This window comes from Lactuca saligna, chromosome 2, assembly GCF_052625555.1.
Source record: "Lactuca saligna cultivar CGN05327 chromosome 2, ASM5262555v1, whole genome shotgun sequence".
Classification (NCBI taxonomy): domain Eukaryota; kingdom Viridiplantae; phylum Streptophyta; class Magnoliopsida; order Asterales; family Asteraceae; genus Lactuca; species Lactuca saligna.
The window spans coordinates 118,079,142-118,099,826 of NC_136418.1; the positions used below are offsets into that span (position 1 = coordinate 118,079,142).

General features: G+C 34.5%; 1 non-coding gene across 1 annotated transcript; it reads right to left on the bottom strand.

Annotated features, from left to right (window-relative positions):
- Positions 1-1,872: 1,872 nt before the first annotated feature.
- On the bottom strand, positions 1,873-2,033 carry LOC145033063 (U1 spliceosomal RNA). The gene has a single exon (XR_013677308.1). It is a non-coding gene; the product is annotated as a U1 spliceosomal RNA (small nuclear RNA).
- Between the last annotated feature and the right edge of the window lie 18,652 nt (positions 2,034-20,685).

Consider the following 20,685-nt stretch of genomic DNA (forward strand, 5'->3'; position numbering starts at 1 on the left):
AATCTTACATATTATATATTTTATACATCCAAAACAACCGGTCAACACCAACAATTACATAATCAAATATTCTAAATACATAAAAACATCACCTAATCAAAGACAAAACTAAAATAAAAAGCTATAAACCTTACCTATTCTCCCTGTTATGGTGCCCAGAATTCATTGGCGGGCAGTAGACGGTGGTCCTCCGGTGCGCGCCGGTGGTCACTGAAAAACCCCAAATAAAAAATTAAATAAATAAAAAAACTTGAAAAATCACAAAAATTTATTTGTTGTCGACGATGAAGGAGAGCGGCTCGAACTTGATGTCGTCGCCGATGGTCCTCCAATGACTGCCTTATCGGGAAATAAAGCAAAAAAACATGAAAATCTCAAAATCGAACCAGAAAAAAAAAAAAGTGAAAATAGAAGTGACATAGAAGTTACTTGTGGTTGGTAGTGAAGGAGAGTGTTTGGAGGGTTGTGGGTGTAGAATCCATGGTGGAGAGATTGAGAGAGAATGTGTGTGGATGTGCAGTTGCAAATGGGTCAACTGACCTGTTCCTTGAGATTAGACCCAATTGACATATCGTCGGTATTAGGTTAAAGTAAATAGCGCTATATCCTACTTGCAAATAAATATAAAAAGATATTTGTTTCGACAACAAGTTGCCGGAATTGATAACATGCCGTTTGGATAGCTTTCAACAAACGTTTTTTTATGCAAACATGAATTATAGATAAATATAAATTATATTTTCCGTAACCTATGCCGATGACATGAGAAAACCGTGTAACCCTTTTCATTCTCGCCTAAGCTATGACGGTGACATGTCATCGGCACAGATACCTAGGTCAAACAAATTTGGTCAAGCCTATATCGACAACATGTCGTCGGTATAGCGTACGTTGTAGCGACAACATGTGTCATAGGCATAGATGTCGTCGGTATACGAGTCTTTTCTTGTAGTATTGGTACCACTGACGATGAAGCTACATGGTGTCTTTTGTTGTAGTGTTGCGATACCACTAATGCCGAAGCTACATGGTATCATGGGTGAATCTTGCAACAATGCATCGCAACTATCCTTTTCTTAGTATTGCTAGCTACCTGAGGACAAGGTCATAGTCGAAGGGTAATACAATGTTGTGGACATCGACACTCAAGCACGCCAAGTTGTTGAGAGCCAGCCCAAAAGGAACCAGATATTGCCAACCCGCTACCAGAATTAGCCCAACGATAGTTGGATAAATCAAAGGGGCGTTGCTGTCTAGTAGTCTTCATCCCTCATGAATTCTTGTTTCATGGCCATCATCTTCCTTTTTCTTAGGATAGTTGCTTAAATTTAGGATGTATAGTTTTTTTCGTTTTCTTTTAAACCCTTGTTTCATGACCATCATCTTTGATATACCAGATAATTTGTTCCAAGCGTTCTCGTCTTCTTCCTTCTGTGGATCCAACAAAGCAACTCAAAAGAGAAAAAAGGATTGGTAGTTACTTCATATTCGTTACAAGTTCGAAATACCACCTTACAAATTATAATTCACTTCATTACATAATTTATTTTTAATATAAATTGATACATACCACTTACTTAAAACTACATGTTAGCCCACAAGTCTCAACCCTCCTAAATCTAATAGAAAATTTATGTTGATGGATTATATGGAATCTCTTTTGCCAGAGTCCCACTCCTACACATCAAAATGTGATTAAAGACTATCATAATTCGTGTACAAAGAATTATTGTAAGGTCAATGACTACATTAATTCGAATTAATAAAACATATACTATCAACTAGAATCAAGAAGATAATGCGATTAGCAATGTTGATTTAGTTTGTTCATTACAAAATAAAGAAGATAAAAAATCTAAACTAATATATTTGGTAGGGGCTGCGCGAACGCAAGCCCCCTCTGTCACAAATTATGATGTAGGTTCGACCACTTGGGCCGACCTTAAAGCAGCACCCCTTCAAAGTGCAATGAAGGTCACTACTCTAAGCCATGAGCCATCTTGACCACTCATTGACCCCATCCAGGTAAGTAATTAAAACGATGGCCTCGTTCCATTTTTATTCAGCTCCCTCTCCCTTTCAATTTATTCTTTTTGCCGATGTGGGAGCACACCAAAGTGCATCTCAAGTCTCAACATTCAAAATCTGAAAAGCTCATTGGCTTCTACACGTTTACTTATAACAGCTTGCGGAAACGCATTAATACTTCAAACCATGATGCATTATACTTTTCATTTAGTAAAAAATTAATAAGCTTTGATAAACACGACAAGCTTTTCTTTTATAAAGCCTAGTATAAGCCAAAATAATGATAGGTTGTGTATTTCGTAGGACCTAGGGACTATAATTTTAAGTTTTTTTGTAAATGAGAATCTTTTTTCTATTTTTTCATTTGGAGAGGTCAGTAATATGTGATTTCAACACATCATTGGAAGCATACAAAAGAAAACATTGGAATAGTGTGAGATGGGTATGGAATGAGCTATTGAACTTGGAGCATAGACTCTTTTGACGTTTGATGAGTGTGTACTTAGTTGAGTCCATGCAATAAGGAATATTAAGATATTAACCAAATTTTCAAATATATAAGTCGATACTTGATTGAAAACAAAATTGTGTGAATAGTGAGTTGTGTTCTTACAACCAAAATTTTCACTTATTTGTAAATATTAAAACTGTAAAATAAAAATTGAAATTATTTGCAATTTATGGAAGGTATTGACGTCTTTTGGCTTTGCTATTGAATTGATATGCTCGTCTTAGGTGATCATATTGTGTTGAGTGGTCGTATCTTCCCTATTTTCTTGTAGACATTTATGAAAGTAAGCAAACTTCCATGTACACCTCTCGTTCTCTCCTCTCCGGTTCTATAACTAGGCTTCCTGGAAGGAAGAAAAGAGTAAAAAAAAGTAATTAAAGGACCACTTTAGGCTTATGTCTATCATGTACAAGTGAAGCTCAATAACAGTAAATTATCATTTTATCTTTCTCTTTACAGGTGATGTTGAATAAAAAATATGACTTTATTTTTTGATGGAATGAGGGTAAGGGTTTGTTTCTTTTGGAATTAATGAGCTTAATGGGTCAAATTATTAATATGGACATCTATATATAGTTGTTTTCTTCTTTACTTAATCCTAAGATAATGACTTGATGGGTTAAGTGGAAAAAAAACATGGCTTAATGTATTTAGACATTAACCTTTTCCCTAGTTTTCCTTTATTTTTTTCTTCCATGATGGTTTTTGATCCTTCTGACCCTTTTCTTGATCCAATGTGGAGACTGGGTATGTTCGTTATACCCTTCATGAATTGTTTAGGAATAACCAATTCAAGGGGTGGTTAATCCAGGTATGGAGTTATGAAGGTGTGGCCAGAGCGCATATTGTGTTTTCCGGGTTGTGCTTTTTGACAGCAATCTGACATTGAGTGTATTAGGATCTAAAAATATTTTCTGATAAACGCACAGGAAAACCTTCTTTGGATTTCCCAAGATCTTTGGAATACATTTATTTATTGCAGGTGTGGTTTGCTTTTGTTTTGGTGCATATGTAACAGGTTTGTATGGTCCTGGCATATGGGTGTCCGATCCTTATGGACTAACAGGAAAAGTACAAGCTGTAAATCCATTGTGGGGCGTGGAGGGTTTTGATCCTTTTGTTCCGGGAGGAATAGTCTCTCATCATATTGCGGCAACATGTTGTCGTCATAATTGATGAATATTATGCAATTTGTATTTTTATTTATTGCTAAATGCTCATTTGGGTTTATTTAGACGATTAATTCAGTTAAAAAATCAACAAACTTTATGTATACAACACTTTATATGGACAAAAGAAACAAATCTTATGTATATCATACACTTTATCTAGACAAAATAAACAAAAATTATGTATACAACATTTTATCTAGACAAAATAAACAAAAATTATGTATACAACATTTTATGTATATCATTACCCATTTAGCTACTTTATCCATGCATAACTTATTACGGAAAAAATGAACAACCCCAAAATTGACCAAATTGATTTAGAATTAAAATAACACTTTTGGAGTAGATGTGAGTAAATGATTGTTTTACCTTTCTATATATAAATGATGTTAAATAAAAAAAAAAAACATTTTTTATGGAAACCGTTATAAAATAACATTGTGAATGCCAAGGTGTTGAAAACGCTCAAGACACTTACCTAGTAGTGTAAGCCTCGCGTAGCGTGGTGACTGAATTAAGTGTGATGAAAAAAGCATCATATCGGGCTAGATTTATCGTGTCTGGGTTTGGATCTACATTCCATATCATTCATGTATCTACCATATATGCTAACTATATAATCTTTCTAGAGTTATTTCAATGATGAGGATGATAGCACGTCTTTTGCACAGACATAAAAAATCCATCCCATCTCACATTTTTTTGCTGGAAAATTACACATTTTGCCGTACTAACATCGGTCTCAGTCCTAATATTATATAAGATTTTAGGGGTATTTAAGTATGATTTGTGTGTCAATGGATAAAAACGTTTAGGTCGTCAAGGTTATTTAACTAGATGATATAATCATTATATTTTGTTTATTTAGATCTCGTTTGTGTTTGTATGTATAAAAATGTTTATCGAGATCTTAAAATTTCTAGCCCTAGAAGATAATTAGGGAGGACGAGGGGATTGTAAGAGACAATTGGGGAAATGGTTGTTGATTGATACTTAAAAATGGTTAATGGAACTAAGAAAACGACAAATAAGACAAATAAGTAGAAAAATGGTAATTTTACACTTATTTGATGAGTGATATGTAATGAAATGAGATCAAAGAACCATATTGCAAGATAAAGAAACTATTTGTATCAAATTTTTTAAAGACAAACTTCATAAATGGTCCATATGGTTTCATAATATATGGGATATAGTCCCTAACTTTATAAAACCGCATAGAAGGTCTACGTGGTTTTCAATTTCTATCGTGGTTGGTCCCTCATCCATCTAAAAAGACTTATTTACCCTTTTTAATTTATTTTATCTTTTTCTTTTTGATTAATTATAATTTATATTAATTATTATATAATTATTTAAAAAGAAAATGCCTATAACTTATTACCACAATTGTAAACCACCACTACAACCAAAGTCCACCACCATTACCACCCCAATCCACCACCAGCAGCACCAACGCCCACCACTACCACTCGTCCCCAACACCAATTAAGATGGAAAGATATCATACCTAGGGCTCCCATAATAACAAAAATAATTTTCAGATGTAAATCGTTCAAGAAATACAACATAAATGAAAATACATAAATGTTGGGAGGGAATTAGGATTAGAACAAGCTTCGTTTTGAGAAATCACAACTCCCTTAACTTGAGAAATCACAAAATAAATGAGATTATATAAATGTTATGCCTAAGAAATCACAATTCCTTGAAACTTGACCTTTCTTTTGATAAGAATTATTAAGAGCAAAACTGCAATGATCCTTGACTGTAGTAGGATTAGAAACATAACATCGTGATTTTCACCCAAATTTTTTTATTTAAAACATTTATTTAACCAAAATACGTTAGCGAAAGTCTTATTTTGAAGTTTATGAACCAATTTTACTTTACTACCAAACCTAAACCTTCATCAAAATCAAAGTTCATAAAACCAACTAAAAACAAGTTCTCAAAAACCAAGTGTAATGAAAACTCAATGACGTGACCAAATTGATATCATTACTAAAAATAAACTAAATATAACTACACAAGATTACTCCTCGTCACAAGGCCATCACTCTATTCTACATGTACCAATTTAAGGCAAACAACAAGCAAATAAACAAGTGTCAACATACGCTAAGTGAGTCAATCATAAGTACATTGTTATGGAATGTGCATATCCCAAATGGGTCAAACAAAACATCATATAAACATGTATCCAATCAATCACATAGCATGGCATCAAATATATCCCATAATTAACACAATAATGCTCAAATAATATTATTATTCTTTAGAGATTTTACATTTAGTTACTCTTCACTAATCATCTTTTTAAATAGTTATTACTTCATCGGTAACAATTACTTTCATCTTAATCACCTTTGTAATTGTTGTTATAACACATCATATTTATGGGTTTATATACTCATTATTGACCCCAAGTTAAGCATCTCATTCGCTACTAACATGACCAACACACTAAGTGAGGCGCGACTCTCGCCCGTAACATTGCCCCCGGTTGTTGTTGCATTCGCTACTCCGACATTGCGTATACAAGTACTCATGTTGTTGTTAAGGATCTATACAAGTGGTGCCACTTCCATCATGTTACACATCCTAAATCCCATGTGGTGTTTTCGCAAATGTTCAATCAATCGTCAACACTACTCCAGTCCTAGAAACCATGGACCATGCCCCGAGTGGTTCTAGAACAACCACTCGGTGACAGTGTTTGTTTAAGCTCTTATCCTATAGATATCTTTCAACCTACTAGGTCATAATATAATCCTAATATGGTACACACCTACGTCTAGGTTGCTACCCTCGTCCCTTTAAGTGCATTCCCCTTTTTAATTAATAAGTTATTAATCCGTTAGATAAGGAAATTACACATCTAACGTCCCTAAGTAATCATGCATAATTATTATCATCTTTTGAGAGCAGATTACTTCTCAAGTTGTTCATTCTGTAGATATATGAATTGGTTATTACAAGTTATCCATTTTAAATCAACATACAATATCATCCACATATAATCATTGCATCATGATGACATATCACATCATTAGCATGCTTGTTTTAAACATCATAGACAAATATTTCCAATAGATTATATCATGCATACATCATATACAAATAACACAAAAACGTCTTTTTATCATGGACCTAACACACATCTCACGTTAAAAACAAGAATGTTGCATATAATGCATCCTAAATTCTCATATATAGAAAAAGAACCATCATTACCAGTAGCATATTATACAAAATATGGATACGTGCAACATATATAACGTAGGTTTATTCCAATCCATCTAAGATATGGAATTCCCCAACGAAGTACTTAAATTCCACTAATATTAACTCACATTTGTCAAAAATCTCCATTTCCACACTTCAAATCTTGAAAGTACTTGCGGTATCACAATACACCTAATACAACACAAAAAGTATATTAATAGATGCTTTCAAGGTTAAAAATGGTTATTCTATATCCTAAACATATAGACGAATTACTATACTAAAGTTCCAGATTTTGACCTAAAAAAGCAGCATGTTCAAGGCCATCTTAACACAACCAAATCCTACAAAAGTTACAATCTTTTTCCATTTTCCAGTAGCTTAGACTTTTAGCTTTCCATTGACTAACTGTTCAGATTTTCCATTTTGTTGAGTCGTATCTAGAGATGAGAATCATAAATGAATACCATTTGAATCATATAGAGTTCAAAATTGAGCATTGTTAAACTCTCCACCACTTTCACATTGAAATGTTTGAATGTCACAAACTCACAATCAAACTGATTTCTGAAATACTTGTAAAATTGAACAATTTTAGAGAAAAAGTCAAATTTATGACTAATAGGGTACATCTAAATAGGTGTGAGTGTGGTGCAGTTCGGTGCGGTTATTGACCAAAACCTCACCACTAACCACAAATGCAGTTCGGTGCGGTTATTTTTGCGGTGCGGTTTTGTTTTTTTTTCGGTTATTAACCACATGGTTTTGGTGTGGTTGGTTTTTAACCGTAGTTTAGAGTTCAGACGATTTTAAGAGTTCAAACATATTACTTGGAATAATAATAAAAAAACCATAAGATATAAGACAATTAACTTAAATCAGAAACAATTAATATATTAAAAACATCAAATCACTAGTAATTAACAATAAATATCTTAAAATTATCAAATTTCACCATTTTCCAAAGTTCAACATAATAAAATATCTAAACTTTTGTCTAAATCAACACCTTTGTCTTCTAGAATTTTATCGTACTTTCATCCATGAAACTTGTCTTATTCAATTTTTAATATATTAATAATTAATAAAAAAAAATTTTTGTATATAATATATGCGGTACGGTGCCATTTTTAAAAACATATAACCGCACCTAACCACAAATTTGCAGTTTTTGAAAAACAGAAAACCACACCATCGGTTTTTATTGTGGTTGCGGTTTATCGGTTGCGGTTTTTGCGGTTAATTTTAATTGCGATGCGGTTTTTGCTCACCCCTACATCCATAGAAAATAAGAGGACTGGTCAAGGAACAAAACATAGTATTTAAAACTAGTAACACTTAATAACAATGAAGTCCGTATATCCAAGTGAAATATTTGAAACAGAAAAGATGCAATAGTATTAGATAAAGTAACATGCATGCTAACATGTTTTCCTTACTTACACACTTGACGAAAACTAGAGACTTTTGAGTTGTTACATGGAATCAAAATATTATTAAGTGGATTTTGAAAAACTTGATGATCAGGATGTTTGAATCATTGATGCCAAAGAGACAAGAGTAATGTTACATGAGGTAGTAATATAAATTTTAGATCTATCACTAACCAACACCTAAGGAGTAATATAATGATTATTAATAATATAATTGACTTAGGTAATATAATGATTATTAATAATATAATTGAGTATACATGCACCAAAATGAAGATGAGAAAATGACATATGAATCCTGTACCACATGTAGTTGTTTGGATCAGCAAACGACATGGAGTTGCACATTTTTGGAAGACAAGTAGCCAAATATTGAGACTCTTGTTGCAATGTACTATTGAGCTAGGTCCAAAAGGAGAAACAGTAGATTGGGATGAGTAGGTCTATCATATCACGTGTTGGTTGGGCTGAAAACCAAGAGGAAAAGGTGTGTCTGATGGTTGACACATACGTCGAGCCAATGGTTTGTAGGTAGGACTAACAACGTGGGAGGCAACAAGTCTATTGAGGATGGAAACAAGACCATACGGGGTGCGATAGAGATGGGTTAATGACCCATGGCTTGTGGCGAAGACTCAACAGTTTGAGAAAAAATGGGTTATCCCCATCCAATGAGGGTCGTAGGCCAACAACCACGACAAGAGAGAAGGAAAGTATAAATTTGAAGAAGGCAGAGATTTACTTCTATTATACTGTGTTATATATATATATATATATATATATATATATATATATATATATATATATATATATATTAAATTCATGGGATAAGTATGACTATTAAATAATATATGTAGATATTACATTCATGGGACAAGTATGACATGGGTCTACATACATAAATAGAAATTAGGCTCAATACACTTTACATAGTAAATAATACACTAACATCTCCACATGCCACTTCAGTTAGCTTCACGAATTCTTAGGCCTCACATGTTACTATTTCTGTTGGTGCAAGAATATTCTTGCATCACTGACTCACTGTCCCAGTTACCGACCTCCTACAATGTCTAAAATTCTAGTGGATACCAAATGTTGCGAAAACCTTCACTCACCTCAAGGATTCCATGACTAACGTTCTGATGCTCTATCTTCATGACTTTACCAAATGGGTTGACATCACGTCTAATGCCTCAAGCTCGACCATTGGAGTCGTGCTATTCAAAGGGAACCATCTAATTGCTTATTTAAACAAGAAAACAACCATCATATTATCATTTTGTTTGCCTATGCCCGAGAGCTCTATTTTATCATTGATTCCATTCGTAAATGGTGTCAGTACCTACTTAATCATTGCTTCTAAGTGTACGATAAAACTATAGTCTTTTTCATTCGCTTACAAATGGCTTACAAGCACATGACCACTATAAATGGATCTTAAAACTAATCAGTTAAGACTTTGATATCCTCTACATGCACGGCCGACCCTGAGATTTAGGAGACCCTCTACGATTTAACAAAAAATAGTCCCTAAAATTTGAAATCTTGTACTTTAACACTATCAACACGACTCTCCCAACGAGTGGATACCCTTTTCACATTATCTTTTAAAAAATTTCATCTCTTAGCGGAATATGAGAAATTGAATAGATACGTTGTATTGTTCCAAAAAAAAAACTTTAGCTTTATCACAAGGATTAGCCATATCACACATTGTTAAGTTCAAACTATGACAACCACAAGAAGTATATATCTAAAAGTTTTTTTTTGCACTCCTTGATGTTTTTCTTTAATATATGATCCATTATTATAATGTTGTCCACGTACACTATTAATCATGATCAAGCAAATTCAATTTATTTGTAAAACATCAAAAAGTCATTGGCCAGTTGTATCATTTACATCTAAAAACCCTAAAAAAAGATTCTTCCATTCAAACAACATTTGACAAGACATCCACATATCTTAAAATAATAGTTATTTGCTCTTGGTGACTTATATCGGGAGTACAATAAAGTATTATAAAAAATATTTTGTATTATTTTGTCTTTATAATAATCATAGACTTTATTTCCGAAGAAATCAAATGTATTAATTCATTTTGTATCCTATGCCCAAGATAATGTTTATGAAAACCAATTTCATTTGTAATACATTGTATATGGTCATAAGAAACCATATCAAATTCAACCAACATTTCAAATAAGCCTAAGAAATTTCCATTGTTATCTTCATACAATTTCTCATTAGTACGACGAAAAGCTAGATTATGTTTTGCAAGAAATCTCATAATAGAGATAATTCTCAACAAAACTTGTCTCCAATGAACCTTTTCTTTTTCTAATTGTTTTTTTTCGCATTATCAATTGTTCGATTTTTTTGTAATCTTAAAAGCAAATCATACCAAGTATTTATATTTTTAACATGTTACATACTAGTTTCATGCTCTTTAATTCTAGTGTTAAGATGTATCCAATCCCTAAAACCTTCATTTGCTAATTGGTCATTTTCACACCCTTTCTGACATATTTTACAACAAATACAACAAAATTATCAATTTCTTTAGAATAAATAAGTAAGTCTCTGTCACATTTTCTCCCCATTTGGTAAACTTTTAGTATAATATGTTGCAGAAAGTCTTCTTAAATATTTATCTTTATGACCTTTTATAATGGATAAATCTCTTTTAGGACCTTTCAATGCTAAAATATTTATCAAGTTAGAATCAAGAGCATCTTAATTTCTTGGATCAAATATATCAAAAGTGTGAAAATCAACATTAGGATTATCATTAACATCAACATTATCATTAGCATTATCATTGATATCAACATCAACATTATCATTATGATTAACATCAACACCAACATTATCATTATCATCAAGATTAGCTTCATTAACCTTTTGTGTTTCATTTTCCGAAAAGTTTTGTGGTTTTTTTGTTATAAACTTATCCATAGATTCCGCTTGAGTTTTATTATCTTCTTATATTGTTGTTTCTTTTTATGTTTTTCAAATCCGGATGTATATTTTTTTTATTCTAGGAGACATCGTAAATTATAGAAATGAAAGATTGACCTCATTTGCAACATGCGATTTGTAGATTTCTTCTTGGTTCAAAATTTCCACACTTCAAATCACCAAGAGAAGGAATCAAAACTACAAAAAAATTAGAATCCAAATCAGAAATCCAATATCACATAAAAAAATAATAATAATAAAGAAATCACATCAGATAAGAATAGAACAAGTGTATCATTATCAGGGAAAAAAAGAACAATGATATCATATCATAAATCTATAAATTACCTTATGATTTTTAACACCTCAAATCAGAAAACAATGTTATGCTTATAAAAAAAATCAGAAAATCTGCAATTTGAGATCAAAATTGTAGCATCCCAAAATAAGGTATGTGATGTATTCTTGAATATTTTCGTAAACTATCAAAATTAGTCCTTAAAAATGAAAAGTTGGCAAGCGTAGTACGTGGGGCGTACGCATGGGTACGCGCAGTGTACTCATGTGCCATGCATTATCATGAAGGACCACTTAGTATGTTGGGCGTACTCATGGGTACGTTGGGCGTACTAGCCTCAAATGTAAAACCCTAATTTTGAGTTAGTCCCTATATAAAGAACATTATGGTCTCATTCTATCCATCCTTATCAGCCTCCAACCCTCTCTAAAACCCTAATCTCGTATGTGTGCCTTGTGTGGGTCTATTTGCAAGTTTTAAGTATTTCTTGGCCCTTGCAGTTGAAGAAGGAGGTTAGAGAAGAAAGAGATCTATAAACTTCCCACCTTTGTGCATCATTTTCAGGTATAAAGCTTATACCTTGACTATTGATCTTCTAGATCTCCTTAGTTTAAGATCTATGAGCTTATGTCCCCAAAATTTGGACCTTTTTGAGTTCGAGACACTCCAGAGAGTTTAAGTTGTCCTTTCATGCATCTTAAGGCACCTAGATTGGTAAAAATGCTTGCTTGATCTTTTCTTTAAACTCAAGCATAAGTAATGTGGTTTGGAATGAATGAAATGATGTTTTAGCCTCTCATAGCCATGCAAAGGAATAAAGCCCACGACTTTTTGGATTAAGGGATTCTAAATAAGTTAGATTTGTAGTTGGGAAGATTGTCTTAACGGACTAAGACATCAAAATGGTGGATTTGATGATTCATGGAGTACTTCGTGCGTACTCCTAGCTAGGTGCAGCGTAGCCTGGCTCCACCCTGTTGCACAATAATCTTGTTGTACGCCTAGCGTTAGGAGTGGTATGTCAATCGTACTCATTGGGTGTTGACTTTCTGTTGACTTTCGTTGACATTGACTTTGGTTAAATTTTAGGGTATTTGGGCCGAGGGAAGAGCAAAATAGTCATTATTAACCTTAGTGGATTTAACCTTAGATTTTGGACTTGTGAGTAGTTGTAGACCTTGATTATTAATTAGGGTTAATTATTTTGTTCGCTTGGCGGAGTCTAGATCTGGCAGTTCAGGTTATAGGTTCTTCGTGTCATAAATATCAGGTGAGTCTCCTCACTCATTCTCATTGGTGTGGTAGAATAGTTGTTTCTGAGATGACTAGTTGGGTCTTGCTGCTTTTACTATGTATTGCTGATTATATGTGATTGAGACAGTTGATAGTCTCTAGGGTGGCTGATAACCCATCGAGCATGCTTTTAGCTCATTGGGACTGCTGATAGTTCATTGAATTGCTGATAATCCATAGTTGTTTATTTTATGTTGTGTTGTTCGTGGTATTTTTGGGAACTCAGTGTGATTTATGCTTATAGTTGTTGATTATATGTGGCACGTACTTCTGAGGACCGTGGGAAACCGAAGGTCTGATTGTACACCCTCGCTGAGATGTTTGTTGCGGGGACAAATTTGAAGTATGATATTGTGGAAATGAATGTTTTGAATAATTATGTATTGTAAAGTTGTTTTGTGAAATCCTGATTTTCGTAACTTGAAAATGAAAATTTTGGTTTGAAATTTGAAGTGTTACAATTTAGTATAAAATCCCTGGTTTGAGGGATTTAGATGAACCTATGGGTGATTCCAAACTCTAAATAATGATCTGAACATTTTAAGAACTTAATAAAGAAATGAAGACTTTTATAGGAGAAAAGCCCAAAGAAGTAGTGTGTAGAATCAACCGGTGCTCGAGTGGCAGTTTTCCAAAATTCCTCAATTTATATTTTTAGTAATGTAGAGCAGATATGTTTATATTATGCTCTGATGGAATTGCATGCTAGATAAAGGTAGGAAAAGGGATCTTGCAAAATTAGGATGAAATGTTGCCTGATTGTAATGCCTTAGCCTAGGAGTTCATTCTTGTGAGATTGAACCCGTCCTTACTATTTTCTTGTGTATGCTACATAGTTATGTATGGTTAGGATTTTATAGCCTTAGAATGCCTAATTTAGCCTTTCTTCTTATTCCTTGTTTGGTTATGGATTTGAGGAAGAATCATTTATTCAAATGTCCATTCAGTCTCGTACTATATACAATTGGCATGCACAAAGCAAATGGCGACGATAGTGGAGGTCTCAGGAGGCGGAACAGTGTTGGGAAGCATTCTAGAGATAGTGTCTAGATACTTAGCAATGGTCCCACAGAACCTACATGACAAGTTCTTAGTTTATGTGAGGAAGTGGAGTCATTGTGACTTTGGGTCTTGAGGGTACGGCTCGAGAAAAATACGGGTTAGTGTGGAAGGTAGTATTGGGCCCGCACTAATGGAAACACTAGGTCTGTACGTGGAACAACCACCAGGTTTCGTTAATGAAAAATATCCAAATCATTGCAATATATTGGATAAGGTTGTGTATGGTCTGAAACAAGCACCTCGTGCATGGTATGAAACCCTTACTCGTTTTTTAAAGCAGTCAAAATTTAAACAAGGTTCGGTTGACCCAACCTTCTTTCGTAAGGAAGATGGTGAGCTAATGATCGTTCAAATTTATGTTGAGACTTCATTTTTGGACCCACTAATTCTAAATTAATAGCTAAATTCCGAAAACCGATGGAAACTAAATTTGAAATGAGCTCAATGGGTCCAATTTAACTTTTTCCTTGGTTTAAACATTAGACAGAGTTCTGAGGGCATATTGATCAACCAAGAAGCCTACACAAAGACCTTGCTATCGAAATTTGGAATGGTGGGTGATTCAATAGTCAAGTTTCCAATGGGATTCAGAACCAAACTCACTCAATCCTTGGGCAAGCCAACAACTTATATAACTCTATATCGACAGATGATTGGGTCTTTAATGTATCTAAATTGAGTCATCCAGATATTATGTTTGCTATTTGTTATTGTGCTAGGTTTCAGGCGAATGCACGTGAACGCCATATGATTGATGTGAAGAATATATTCTGATACCTCAAAAGAACAACCTCTCTCGGAATTTAGTATCCTTTTGGATTCTTTGTGCAAGCATATTCTGATGCTGATATTGGTGGATGTGGTCTCGATCGCAAAAGCACTTTTGGGGGATGTCGGTTTCTGGATGGCAAACTTGTGAGTTGGCAATCCAAGAAGTAGATGTGTGTATCTCTATCTACTTCAGAAGCTAAATACATCGCAGCTGCATCGTGCACTTTCCAAGTTGTATGGATTCAGAATCAGCTTTGGGATTATGGAATCAACATGAAGAGGATTCCGCTATACTATGATTCAGAAAGCACAATCAGAATCTGCCATAATCCAGTGCAGCACTCAAAGATGAAACATATTGCATTGAGATATCATTTTATAAAGGATCGTGTAGAGGATGGAAACATTGAAGTACACATTGTTAGATACTCTGATCAACTAGCTGATATCTTCACTAACGCCCTACCTGAAATGACGTTCAATATAATTTTACAAGGGCTAGGAATGATTGAAGCAGACTCAGTTCCGAAATCCCCTTCATAATCGGACATCACAATTCATGTTCCGAGTTTCAGAATGGTTCGGAATTCATTTTTCAAATTCCGATTGATTATGATATTCGGAATCTATTGTTCATCAAGAGTTTTAGAATAAGTTATATACTATGTATATTAAGTTACTTTTGATTGATTTCGAGCTTCGAAAGTTACTGTTCATTTATGTTTGTGAACTTATTTATCTTTAATATTTATATTTATTTTATTTTTTCTTTTTCTTTTCTTTTTCAGAAAATCCAAAAATCACAAAAAATATTTTTTAATTTCTGTTTTATCTTTTTCGAAAAACCAAAAAAATTCCAAAAACAGTTTACTTTTGAGATATAATACATATTCTTCATTATCTCAATTCAGAACAATGGGGCATGTATAATTTTTAATCTATGTACTAGTTAAGTGTCGCTATAAGCATGTTGATGCATGTTGTCTCAAGCCTCACAACCTCTATGTTTTAAGCCTTAATGAAACTTTCATTCTGATTGTTTCATCCCAATCAGGCTGGTAAATCACATAATTCATCGAGCTACCTTACTCTTCTCACATTTAGTTAAGAGTTGACTGCTTATTCAATTATACCAGAGGTACACTTTCTTCTTCGGAACCAATCTTAAATTTGTCCATCAATTTCGTGTTCACAAACGTAACCCTTGAGACTCTCAGCAATTACCACTGAGGTTTATGGTTACACAACATCTGCATTTATGATCTTGAATTCGTTATCACCACGATTTGAGTGAAACCCAAAATCTGAAACCTATTTCTGAATTGACGGTGAACAATTAATATGTTCTAGATATTTTCACCAAAGAATTGATGAATACAACCTTTATGGTTTGTAACTTGGTAAGTTTAAGATCTCATTTTTTATTTTTCTGGTGATCTTAATGAAAAGCTCTCGACCTAAGACTTTTCTTACCAAAAGATCCAGTTTTTATTTTTCTTGAGATTTCCATAATATTCAGTCACTTAAATTATATTCAAAGAATACTTGTTCTTATGGCTACACTGGTCAAACAAGTACATCTCTCAGATTTTCGGACTTATGTCGAGTTTCAGAATTTGATTGAAGCTTAAGCCACCCTTATAGCCTACTTAAAAGAAGCCTTTCACTATTTCTTATTAAACAGTTTATCGCAATTCAACGAGATACCACACAAGCACTTCGTAGTCTCTCTTGACTCAGAAGGAAGAGATCGTTGCCCAGGATCCATCTAAATTTCATGTCATTTTTATTTGACATCACAAAATCTTAGAAATTAAATTTGATTTATTTATTTTTCTTTGGCTCACTCTTGCACAAAAATCTTTATCAAATTTTCAAGTATGATTCTAATTCCGATTGATTACTATTATTCAGAGAACAAGTTATGGTGGATTGGCATTTAATTCCGAATGAGTCGAAACTGAAATGGTGGTTCATTGGAGATAAGGATTCAATTCAGGCGCGTCTTTTTCAAATGCCTGACATCATTCGTGTCAGTTACAACAATGCCTGACACATACATCTGTCTCGATTTTCAAGGCTACTTTTACGAGATATGGGAATGTCAAACAATGATTTTCTCTCACCACTCATGACGTATAAAAGGGTTTTTCGATGATTGATTTTCTCTCACCGCTCACAAATTATTCAAAACCTCTCAAGGAAAAAAAAACCTTTCTTTCTCTACTGTTCATCATCTTCTTAGAATCTTACAATGGCTGGATCATCTGAAACTGCATCTTTTGCTGATCAATCCACCTCTTTCATCATTCTGAACGTGAAGCCAAGTCAAAATATCATTCTCGATCTTGACTCCTTTCGATACAATGAAACCCTAAGGCCGATGATTGAATGTTTAAGGTTTTCGCCACTGGCTCAAGCTTTGACCATGATCGAATCTATTCATGTGGTCCATCTTTCCAAGGCGTATTCTTCTGCTTCTTACGTTCATGTTGATGGGGTTATTAAATTTGAGTTAGCCTCTCACAAGACCTCGATCAGCAAAGCTCATTTTTGCAGAATGTTAGGGGTTGATTCATATGAAGGCCTTGTGGATTCCGACTCGATTTCCACCACCAATCTCATCTACATGTTTAGCAGATGGGTTACATTGGGGATATCTCATTGTTGTCTAAGTTTAGGAAGCCCAATCTTCCTCCAATGTGGAACAGACTATTCACTCTACTATTCAAGAGATTTTCTGAACGAGTTACAGGCTCTGAAAACGCAAGTAAGCTATTCTATACTATTATCTATGGCCTCTACCATGGAATCAATTTGGATTATGGTTCTATCCTATGGACACAGCTCATTCAGAGCACAACCTCTACTACTCACAACATCGAGATCTCCTGCGCTCGTTTTTGGTCGATTGTTGTCAAACGAGCCCTAGTTCACTTCAAGGTTCTTATGATGAATGATTCCATTATTGATGCAATTCCGATTCTTCAGACGTCAATGTTCATGATGGCTGGCCCAAGCAAGTTCAGTTTTGTTGGTTCAATTTCGGAGGAGATGCCAGCAAAGGTGCCTCAAGACAATGTTATAGTGAATGAATGTCGAAAATTACCTCCTTTTGGTGCTCTCCCTATGTTAGATGACTTGAGAAAGGATATTGAGGAGGCAAACAAACCGAAGAGGGGAGCAAAGCGAAAGGGAAAAGCTAGTCCTTCTGAAGTTGTCAAAACTCCAAAGAAGAAGACCAGGAAGCAAGCTCGTAAATCGAGATCTCTGTTTCCCATTGCTCAAGAGGATTCGGAATCAAGGACCATTTCTGAACTCAGAGGTGATGATACAATCCAACATGAAGTTAAGGATACTGCTGCAACTTCGGAACCAACTCCAACCGAACCCATTCCGAAGGTGTCCACTCCACCTACTTCTTCTACTCACTTTTCTGATTTCTTTCAGATGAACACTCCACCATCCTTTCATATTACTTCTACAATTCTAATCTCTATTCCTCAACTACCACCAAGGATTTCTGTTGGAACTTCACTTCCTCAGATCTCTATTCCATTCTCACACTCCCATCTTTACATAATCAACCACCACCACAACAACCACAATCACAAGTACATTTGAAGTCACTGTTACCAAATCTGTTTTGGAGGAGGTACATACTTTCAGAATTTATGTCAACGTATCTGATACGAGGGATGATGTCAACGTGGGTTTAACTATGGATCAAGGCACTTCTACCACTTCTCCATTCCGTGATGATGATCTAGATATTTTGTTTGGGGATGATCAAGAGAACATTCAGGATTTTGTTTCCAGCCTCTTCACCATCAATCAAACAAGTGATGATGATGAAGCACCAATAACTAAAGGGAAATTTAAACAACTCAATGAAAAGTTTGATTCTATTTTGGAGTCATCCAAATCATCATCTAATTTTGAGTACATGCTGAAGTCCCACCAAGCAAGTGGTGAGATGTTTATGAAGGCAAATGTAAAAGTCCTTGAAGATTTGACCAAGGAAATTCAAGCATCAGAGAAAACCGTTGCAGAAATGACCGAAAAAACCGAAAAACTACATACTGAAGTAACAAAATTCATGGATGAATTCAGAGGCTCTTCTGATCAAAATACTGAAAATGTCAATAAAGTCATTGCAGGTATTGGAACAACTCTACAGGCTGAGAAGGAAGCTCTTTCATGTGTTCATTCTGAGATTAAGATTGATAATACCGAGTTCAACGCATTCATTGTTTCAAAGATTGAAAAACTTCAGAAAGACCTTGCTACAGAGAATGATCTTATGGATAAATTGGCTGCAAAGACTGAGAAAGCCAAGGTTCTTTCGGTCAAACTGAATTATGCAAACAAGCACCTAGATGATTTGGAGTCTGAGAAAACAGTTATCAAAAGTTGTGTTTATAAAAGAAATCAATAATTTCATCGGCTTGTGGAGACTCGTGACTCCTTACTTACAGTCTCGATCGACAACACCTTACAGACTAACTCATGTCTGTCTTTGCGATGCTAAACAAAATTGAGGGTGTTTCGGATAGCGATGCTCTTTCGAAACAAGGGGAGACATCAAAGAAAACAAATAAGAACCTCAAGGAAAGCAAAAGACTAATGAAAATCATGAACAAAAATCGAAGACTAATGCTCAGAAGGGTAATGAAGTTTCTGCATCAAGTAAAGGAAAATAGAAAGTGATTGATGATGATGATGATGATGAAGAGCTTTCAGAAGGCAAAAAGCTAGTCATAAAGACATGTGATAGGGAACTTGATAATCTTTTGCATCTTCATAAAGAGTTAAAAGCTAAAGAAATGGAAACCCACATTGCCAAAGTTACCCCCTTGAAACTCAAAAGTTTCTTTTTCCGCCTTTGACTATGGAAAGAATTCAGAGTGAAGCTGTTAATGATCTGAATATTCACTGGTTGGAGCCTTCGGTATCTTTCGAGCTGAACAATATTGTTGACTCTCAACTAGATTTCCTAATTACTCCAAGGATTTTCTATTCCGATGTTTCAAGAAGATTGAGAGAGCTCCACTTTCAGACTATGATGTTAATCATATGCTCTTCTCTTTCTACCTTAAGTATAGAAAGCCTCAATTCAAAACATTGAGTTTAAAGAATATTGTTGCTTTGAATGTGTATGCACATGTTTCGACTGAAAACTTCATAAACATTAAGTTTAAAGGATTCCGAGGAGCTAGCCGTACCGAAGATGAATTTACTCTTGCAGACTTACCATGCATGATTCCTTACGATTGGATTTCAGTGTTCTTGATTGTGTTAAAAGATGAAAATACTTATGAGCCAGTCGTTGCTCATCTGAAGAGGATGCTTATTTGTTATATTCATGAAGTTGCAAAAAATGGATATAGAAATAGCGTCCGTTCTGAAGAAAAATCTGGTTCTGAAGGCTGAAGAGGAACCGAAGGATCTACACAAGCTCAAGCTGGGTAAAATCAGAAAGGAAGATTGGTGTGTGGTGCATCAACGAAAGGAGGGTGAAAAAGTTCAGAAGAGCATGTTTTTTTTAAAAGACAAACACTTATACTCAACATTTGCTTTGAACTCTATCATGGGACTGGCTGAAGCCCACAAAGTTAACATTGTTGCCGATCATAAATGCTTCTCTGATATGATAAAGTGGTACCTTATGGTCAAAATACCCTTCTAAATTTGATGTCACGATTTTTCAAAGTGCGGAAGAGACAACAGTGAATGCTCTCCTTCCTAATTTGACACAAAGGGGGAGATTGGTGGGTTATTAGTATTGTGTCAAATATGTTTTATACAGGTTTATTTATCTCGAGATGGGCCTGTTCCTTCTCATGTTTTTTCTTATCGTCTAGCCTATATATATTGAATACATGTATTATTAGGGTTAACTTTTTGGTCGCCCTACCTAGC